Genomic DNA, 9445 nt, shown 5'->3' with positions numbered 1-9445 from the left:
CTCAAGTTATGATATGCATAGTAACAAAGTATGAAATAACTATTTATGATGAAAATAAAGTACGAAAATAAAATAAAACCAAAAATAAACTTAAATATAAAAATACACTAAAATAGTAAAAATAATAGAATAAACTATAGAGTTGTCTAAGTACAATAGTAGAAGAAGGTGCATCAAAATACACTGATCAGTTATATATTGGTCCTCTATGAAACTCTTAGCTTATCCTCTACGAATTGTTCTGTTACACAAAAAGGTCATTATCGTTAAAAATTTAAAAAAAACATTAACTTGGCTACGTGGCATGACAGGTTAGTAAGTTGAGTCATCATATATATTTTAAAAAAATATATTTTATTTAAACTGAAGAACTTTTATTTTAGGAGGTTAAAACTAGGGGTGGTAAAAGGGGTTGTGACCCACCGGGTCGGCCCGCACACCCGCCAAATAATTGCAGGTTGGATTGAGATTTTGTGTCCGCCTACCCGCTCAGTCTGCCCCGCTTTAAGCTTGCCAAAAAAAAGGGTGGGTTCGCCCGTCAGCCCGTCAACCTAGTTATCAAACACTAAAAATATAGTATTTATATATTTATCCGTGAATATGTACAATATTTTTTAGTGATACTTGTTGATGATTCTATTTTATATTTTTATTAGTGAATATATACACACAAAAAATTAAGTAAAATTTGTTAAAAAGATGCTTTATAAAAAATTATTCTAAAAAATAAGTGAAAAGTCTAATTGAAATGTAAAAATAAACATATTAATCTATTAAAAAAAATGCGGGTAAGACCGTCGTCCGCTAACCTGCCACCTTGGTGGGCGAGTTAGATTTTTAAGTCCAACTTCATTTGGCGGGCTTGCCCGTCCCGCCCCTTTTTTGGCGGGCTTAAGGTGTGGCGGGGCGGACGGCCCGTTTTGTCACCCCTAGTTAAACCCCCTTGCAAAATATTAATAATTTATAAAAAAAAATATGAAACACTTACATGAATGAACAATGTATAGATCAAACAAATATGTGCAACAACATTTACAATAACATGGACCAGAAGTGATGACTACTACTCCATCATCAATCATTACAATAACATCTACAATGTAGCCTTTTCCTGCACTGTGCCACTCAACAAAAGCCTACTTCACAAGCTTCATGAACCTTGTCTGCTCCATTACATGTGCAGATCCATCCAAAAATAAGAAATGGAATGAACATACAAATGTGCATAAGATGAATGTCAAGATTTCAATTAAAATAATTTGTAGATTTTTTTTTTTGTAATTGTACATATGTTATATGATTCAACTAATCAATTGAAACAATCACCAATATATTTGACAAACAATACCATTAATAACTGCATTTTCTGCATTAATACCATTAAACACTGCATTAATACCATTAAACACTACCACTTTAACAAATGCATAATTGCACAAATTAGGAAATGATTCACATAATAAGATCCATAACTGAATAGAATATTTGAACTAATCCCCTTATTATAATTTGAAAGAAGACATAAAAAATTAATGTGTTGGTGTTATTTGCTCTACAAGGAAAAATAGACCCCTTTCACAGTAACTGAAAAATTGTATATCAGAAAGAAAATCAATGCATGACAAATAACCAAAAAATAGAATAAATGGTGCAAGAAGCTGAATAAAACAATTAAATAAATATAGAACAATAATTTATAATAGATATAAGAAATCATTGAGAGCAAGTGGTCCTTGTAGAAAATCTCTTCTCTTCTTCTGTGTCAATGTTACCTAGCCATTACATAACTCTCTCTCGTTAAGTTGCCTCAAGATGCTATCTTTTTGGTTCTTCTCTCCCGATCCCGATCCCTAATTTAAAAATATAATGTAAATAGATTACTAATAATTAATGAAAAGCTTTAAGCTAGAACCTAACTCATCTATTGGTCACAAATAGGAACAAAAGATAACCCTCAATAAGGAGAGGAAATCGATTGAAATGAGAATGGAATGAGAGAAACGGAAAAATAGAAGTTTGTGATTTGAAATTGAGGCTTAGAGACCGAGATTCTCAGTCATAAATGAGGCTGGCCACCAGAGGTTTCTTGTTAGAGATGTCATGGATGACATGGGTTTAAGGATCTCATGATAGAGGGTAGGGGAATGAAATTTCGAACTGAAGAGATACTGAGCGCGTGAGGTTCAGTGTTAGGGCTATCATCGAAGCCATCATATATGCATCTAAATAGATCCGAAAGAAATGGAATTGATGATACCTGAAGCCACCGCCTATACATCTAAAAAGATTTGACAGGAATGGAATTGATGTTATAAGAAGCAGGAATAACATATCCAAATGCATCAAATTGAAGACTATTTTGCATATTATTTGGTTGGTTGATATTTGTTTTTTGTTGATATATCATATTATGCACTCTCGTTATTCAGAGAAAGAAGGTGGTGGCTAGGGTTTTGAAAAGGGATAAGAGAAAGAGAGAAATGATATAAAAATATAATAGTAAAAAAAAAGTCACATAGACAAAAATAAATCCAACTAGATTATCATATAGGTAAGGGTTGATATTTTTTTAGAAAATTTAGTAGAAATGACTAATTAGATTAACTAAATCATTTTTAAAGGACTAACATGTAAATTTTTTTAATTAAAAAATTAAAGTAACACATTAAATTAAGTTAGGAGATTAAAAAAATAATTAATATTACTATTAATTGACTTTAACTTTGCACTAATTCTTCACTCACACAAAAAAGAATAACATTATGCTACTTTAAAGTAGGGAGGGGATGAGGCAGTAGGAAAAGCTACATACGTATGCCAAAAAATAGGGAAAAAAGAAGATGAAAAGAGAATCTAATCCAATCCACGTTATCACATTTATAAAAGATATCAACACTACTTAAAGGACCTCAAAAGTTAGGCAACCATTTTTTTGACGGCCATATGTAGATATAATGTCACGCCCAAAACAAAATTAAATTAAATTCAAATATGACAATGATGGTGATAGTGTATTGCTTTCAATAAGATAGTGATAAGTGGTTAAATTTGGCCTCTAGTTTTTTTATCTTTATAATTTGGACAATTGAACAACCACTACAATCCAATATACCTTTGCTTTAATCTTAATTAACATTTTTTTTGTTTTCTTCACGGGATTATCGGAAGTAAAAGTTGCCAAGTTTAAGGAACTTATGTTGATGCTATAAAATTGAATTTATCATTTTTTAATAAGTTCTCTTAAAAACTAAATCAATTTTATTTATTGTCATGCCATTTTATTATACTTTTGAATTAGATATATTATATGACAGCTCTGATTAAACTTAGAAGTACAAATATTTCAAACCAATTAACAGACTCAGATCAAATTAGTTTTTTTTTTAAATAGAAAAAATGTAAGATTATTTATAAGTATATTTAATTAAGACTAGACTTCAGATCATAAAATAAAATAAGTATTATTATTATTATTATATTGTATATTATACTTGATTTAAAATACAAAAATAAAATTTAATTATCTTGAATAACTTATAAATATTGAATGAAAACATTTTATAAACAATATTATAAGTTGTTTTTATAAATTATTTTCATTTTTTTTAAAGAAATAGTCTCACAAAGTTTATGCTATTAGATAAATTCAAAGAAGTCAATGTAAACAAATTTTAGATACATTGATCTTTTAATTTTTTTAGTCTATATAAATATTAATTTAGTTACTTATTTAAATATGTTTAAATAAAATAGGTTTTTAAATAGGTTGACATATCAACCAGACATCTAAAAAGATCAGACTCGAGCCTAAAAATAAGCATATGCAAGCTACATATCTGAATCGGGTTTAAAGATCATTGTTACTAAAAATAAGCTCTTCTATCAAAATTGAATCTCAATCTTCAGTATAGGACCTAGTCGACCACGTTAAATGATATTAATTGGCATTCCAAAGAGATGGGTTAATATCATTATAAAAGAAGAAGAACGTAAAAGGAGGATTAATTTACAATTTTCACTTATAAGATTGTGTGTGACTCTTACTAACTTAACATTAGTAGGTTATCAATTAGTGTAGTCGGCGTGTACATATGACACCCACTATAGGCTCTGTAAAACTAATTTAAGTGTCACATTCTCATTCCAGCAGCAACCCTGTAACACCCTTCTACCCAAACGACATATTTAAATAGATTATCAGAGTACAACATGTAGAAGAGTTTACATTTCATAAAAACATAACACTCATTTCATCACAACATAAATCATATTATTTGTTTTATTAAAACTTCGCAGCGGACAACAACATAATTATTTATTTATAATGTGCCAACATGATCTCAACAAATCATTCATCACAAACAACGTAAATAACAATAATATGGCTATCGAATCCCATAATCCCCGGTGTCACATGACCAGAGCATTGACTCGACTCTGTAGAATGACTCTACTCTTATTCTTCGAACCTCAACAATAGCTACTCCACATTATCTGCACATTGCTCATCATAGATGAACAGAAACACATGCAGAAGGGGTGAGAATTACATTATTAAATAATAATATAACGACAGAAATATAAACATAAATATATATTTCCCATAGGCACACACAACTCATCATCATCATCAAAATTAACAAACTCATGAACATCAACAAAGCAACACATCAAATGCAATGCACAAACCCATGCATGACTCAACACGACTCGGTATACCCATTTTGTGATCAACTACAGGATCACCACTCCCAGATTCATCACCATAGAATCCGAGTCCCCCGTAAGGAACCAAGCCTCTCAACAAGCCCGGAGTCAACAACATCATTGGAACTCATGTCCGTTCATCACTAGGCATCGGCCTTTCATGAATGCATGCACATCAAACATGCATCATAATCATCATAGCAACAACAACATCATTGGTCATGTTATCATCATCATTAATATCATGACATACAACTCAACAAAACAACAACAACATCATAACGATATCACATCGTCACATAACATATTCATAATTAAACACATAAGTTCAACGTAGCATCATCATAACACCTCATACAATTCATATAATCACTATTAATGGTTTATAGTACAACTACAGCGACTTACTAAGAGTCTCGCAACTCAACGTACTCCAAACCCACCAGCATTAGCTTCTGCATTTCGCCAGTTCGCGCCGCCAACATAGGGACGCGCCGCGAACTCTCCAATACAACACAGTTCGCGCCGCGAACGAAGGATCGCGTCGCGAATAACTTATTTCGCTTCAGTACGCGCCGCGAAGCAGGGTTCGCGTCGCGAATAATGAGTTACAGAACTCCTCTAAATCCTGCCCAGTTCGCGCCGCGAACTAGGCTTCGCGCCGCGAATCGCGCGCGACAGAACCCCTCTGCTGCAGAATTCAGCGCAGCTTTGCTTCTCTACTCGCCATAAACCGTACCCCACAGCTAACCAACCAAAATCGACATTTAACAGACATATATACACAACATACTTCGACTACAGTACATATAACGCAACAGGATTCACAAATCGGAGGGTTTTCCCTCAAAACCCCAACTTTCTCAATCTCCCTAAAATCCCCAAAATCCATCAACAATCACACAGATAACACGAAATTGCTCGCATATTATCGTTTCATAATGGTTCAGACCCCTTACCTCTTTGGATTGAAGGAAGCTCCGAGCAATCTTTGGCCTTTTCCTCTTCCTTCTCTTTCTCTGCAGCTTTTCCCTTTCTCTCTGATTCTGAGACACAATACGTGAAAACAACCTAAGTTTCACTTGGACTCTTTTATCCCCTTTCCACTTTTGCCCTTCCACTCTTCATATTCCCTTTATTTATTTATTTAATTATTATTAAAATAAATAACATCTTATAATAATAATAAAATATTCCAATAATCCAACTTTATTTAATTAAATTAATAAAATAATATTAACTCAATTAAATAATTCCCTTATTTTAATCGGGGTGTTACAACTCTCCCCCACTAAAAGAGTTTTCGTCCTCGAAAATATACCTCAAGCGAATAGAGCCGGATACGATTCCTTCATCTGATCTTCACGCTCCCAAGTCAAGCTCTCACCAGCTGGACCTCCCCAAACAACTTTCACTAGAGCAATCTTCTTACCTCTCAGGGTCTTCTCTTCTCGGTCATCTATCCGAATTGGCAACACCTCAACGGTCAAATTATCCCTCACCTGGATATCATCCAACTGAACAACATGCGAAGGATCCGCAATATATTTTCTCAACTGAGATACATGAAACACATCATGTAGATTAGAAAGCGACAGCGGTAAAGCTATCCGATACGCCACTTCCCCAACCCTCTTCAAAATCTGATACGGACCCACAAACCTCGGAGTAAGCTTTTTAGACTTTAAAGCTCTACCCACACCTGTCGTCGGAGTAACTCTCAAGAACACGTGATCTCCCTCTTGGAACTCAAGTGCCTTTCTCCTATTATCATGATAACTCTTCTGACGACTCTGAGAAACCTTCATTTTCTCCTGAATCATCTTAATCCTTTCAGTCGTCTGCTGCACAATCTCAGGTCCGAGTACAACACTCTCACCTGATTCGTACCAACACAATGGAGTCCTACACCTCCTACCATACAATGCTTCATATGGAGCCATACCGATACTAGCATGAAAACTATTATTATAAGTAAACTCCACCAACGACAAATAACTATCCCAAGAACCACTCTGCTCCAACACACAAGCTCTCAACAAATCCTCCAAGGATTGGATAGTTCTTTCAGTCTGACCATCAGTCTGAGGATGATAAGCTGAACTCAACCTCAACTTAGTCCCCAACGCTTTCTGTAAACTTTCCCAAAATCTAGAAGTAAATCTGGGATCTCTATCAGACACAATACTGGATGGAATACCATGCAGCCTCACTATCTCCTCAATATACAACTCTGCCAACTTCTCTAAAGAGTGATTAATCTTCATCGGCAAGAAATGCGCCGACTTAGTCAATCGATCCACAATCACCCAAATAGAATCATTACCTTTCACCGTCCTCGGCAATCCCGTCACAAAATCCATGGAAATGCTATCCCACTTCCATTCAGGAATCTTCAAAGGTTGCATCATACCTGTCGGTTTCTGATGTTCAATCTTTGACTTCTGACAAGTCAAACAGGCATACACAAACTTAGCAACATCTCTTTTCATACCAGCCCACCAAAACAATTTCTTCAAATCTTGATACATTTTAGTTGCACCTGGATGGATACTCAATCCACTCCTATGGCCCTCTTCAAGAATACTCTTTTTTCAATTCAGACACCTCAGGAACACAAACTCTACCTTTAAATCGCAGGATGCCATTCTCATCAATCTCAAAATTACCACCATTACCCTGGTTAACCATAGTAATATGATCAACTAGAGCGACGTCAACTTGCTGACCATTCCGAATATCTTCCATAATTCCACTAGTCAACTTCAGCATGCCCAACTTTACACTATTGGCGGAAACTTCACAACCCAAACTCATATCACGGAACTGTTCAATCAACTCAAGCTCCCGAACCATCATCATAGACATATGTAGAGACTTTCTACTCAGCGCATCTGCAACTACATTAGCCTTACCGGGATGATAACTCAATTCAAAGTCGAAATCCTTCAGTAATTCTAACCACCTTCTCTGCCTCATATTTAACTCTTTCTGATCAAACAGATACTTCAGACTCTTGTGATCACTGAACACTTCGAATCTGGAACCATACAGATAATGCCTCCACATTTTCAACACAAATACAACAGCTGCAAGTTCTAGATCATGCGTAGGATAATTCCTCTCATGAACTTTCAACTGTCTAGAAGCATAAGCTACAACTTTACCGTTCTGCATCAAAACACCACCAAGACCCATCAAAGAAGCATCACAATAAACAACGAAGGACTCACCAGGATTAGGCAAGATCAACACTGGAGCACTGGTCAACCGCTTCTTCAACTCAACAAAACTCGCTTCACAAGCTGCATCCCACACATACACCTGACCCTTCTTAGTCAACTGCGTCAACGGCAATGCCAACTTAGAGAAGCCCTCAATAAATCTGCGATAGTAACCAGCTAACCCCAGAAAACTGCGTATCTCAGTAGCAGACTTTGGAGTCTCCCACTGTAATACAGCAACAACTTTAGCAGGATCAACAGAAATTCCACCACTCGAAATCACATGGCCAAGGAAACTCACTTCCTTCAACCAGAACTCACATTTAGATAACTTTGCATATAATTTCTTTTCTCTTAACACCTGCAAAACAACTCTCAGATGTCCTGCATGCTCTTCTTCCGTCTTAGAATATATCAATATATCATCTATGAACACCACAACAAAATTATCAAGGTACGGATGAAATATACGATTCATATATTCCATAAACACACCTGGAGCATTAGACACACCGAACGGCATCACAGTGTATTCATAATGACCATACCTCGTACGGAAAGCAGTCTTCGCAATATCATCTGACTTCACTCGGATCTGATGATAACCCGACCGCAAATCAATCTTACTGAAAACATGAGCTCCAACCAACTGATCCATCAAATCATCAATCCTCGGCAATGGATACCGATTCTTGATAGTCACCTTATTCAACTGCCGATAATCGACACACAACCTCATCGTACCTTCTTTCTTCTTCACTAACAATACTGGTGCACCCCAAGGAGAAACACTTGGACGCACAAACTTCTTCTCAAGCAATTCTTCAAGTTGCTTCTTCAATTCAACTAATTCAGTTGCCGACATTCTATAAGGAGACATCGACACTGGACTCGTACCTGGTACTAAGTCAATGGCAAATTCGACTTCACGTTCTGGAGGTAATTCACTTACATCCTCCGGAAACACATCCTGAAATTCACAGACAACAGGCAAATCTACACTCACCACTTTCCTATCCGCTTGCAGAGACGCAAATAAAGCGAATACCTGAGCTTCATCTTTCACAAATTCCCCCACCTGCCTAGCAGATAGAAATCTTGCCTCATCATTCTCGCCAACTTCAGAAAACCGCACCGTCTTACTATAGCAGTTGATAAACACGCCATAGAATTCTAGCCAATTCATTCCCAGAATAATATCGATTTGGTGCAAGGGTAAGCACACCAAATCAACCACGAACTCTCTCCCAAAGATCGTCAAATGACACCCTTTACAGACAACAGAAGTCCTCACAGAACCATTAGCAGGAGTATCTATCACCATACTTCCGCCTAGGGACGACATAATCACACCAATCCTGGTCGCACACTCATACGAAATAAACGAATGAGTAGCACCAGTGTCAACAATAGCAAGCAATTCAACATTATTAATCAAGCAAGTACCTTTAATCAGATTATCTTCTTTAGAAGCTTCAGTCCCACTCAGAGCAAACACCCTACCAGTAGTATGA

The 9445-nt window shown here is 35.9% G+C and overlaps 1 pseudogene; it reads right to left on the bottom strand.

The window, feature by feature from the left end:
- Positions 1–6800: 6800 nt before the first annotated feature.
- LOC127105444 (uncharacterized) overlaps positions 6801–9445 on the bottom strand; it is a 38543-nt pseudogene continuing 35898 nt past the window's right edge.

Source organism: Lathyrus oleraceus, chromosome 1 (genome assembly GCF_024323335.1).
Source record: "Lathyrus oleraceus cultivar Zhongwan6 chromosome 1, CAAS_Psat_ZW6_1.0, whole genome shotgun sequence".
NCBI lineage: Eukaryota > Viridiplantae > Streptophyta > Magnoliopsida > Fabales > Fabaceae > Lathyrus > Lathyrus oleraceus.
The sequence above is the reverse complement of the archived record's forward strand: the minus strand, read 5'-3'. Positions and strand labels throughout refer to the sequence as shown.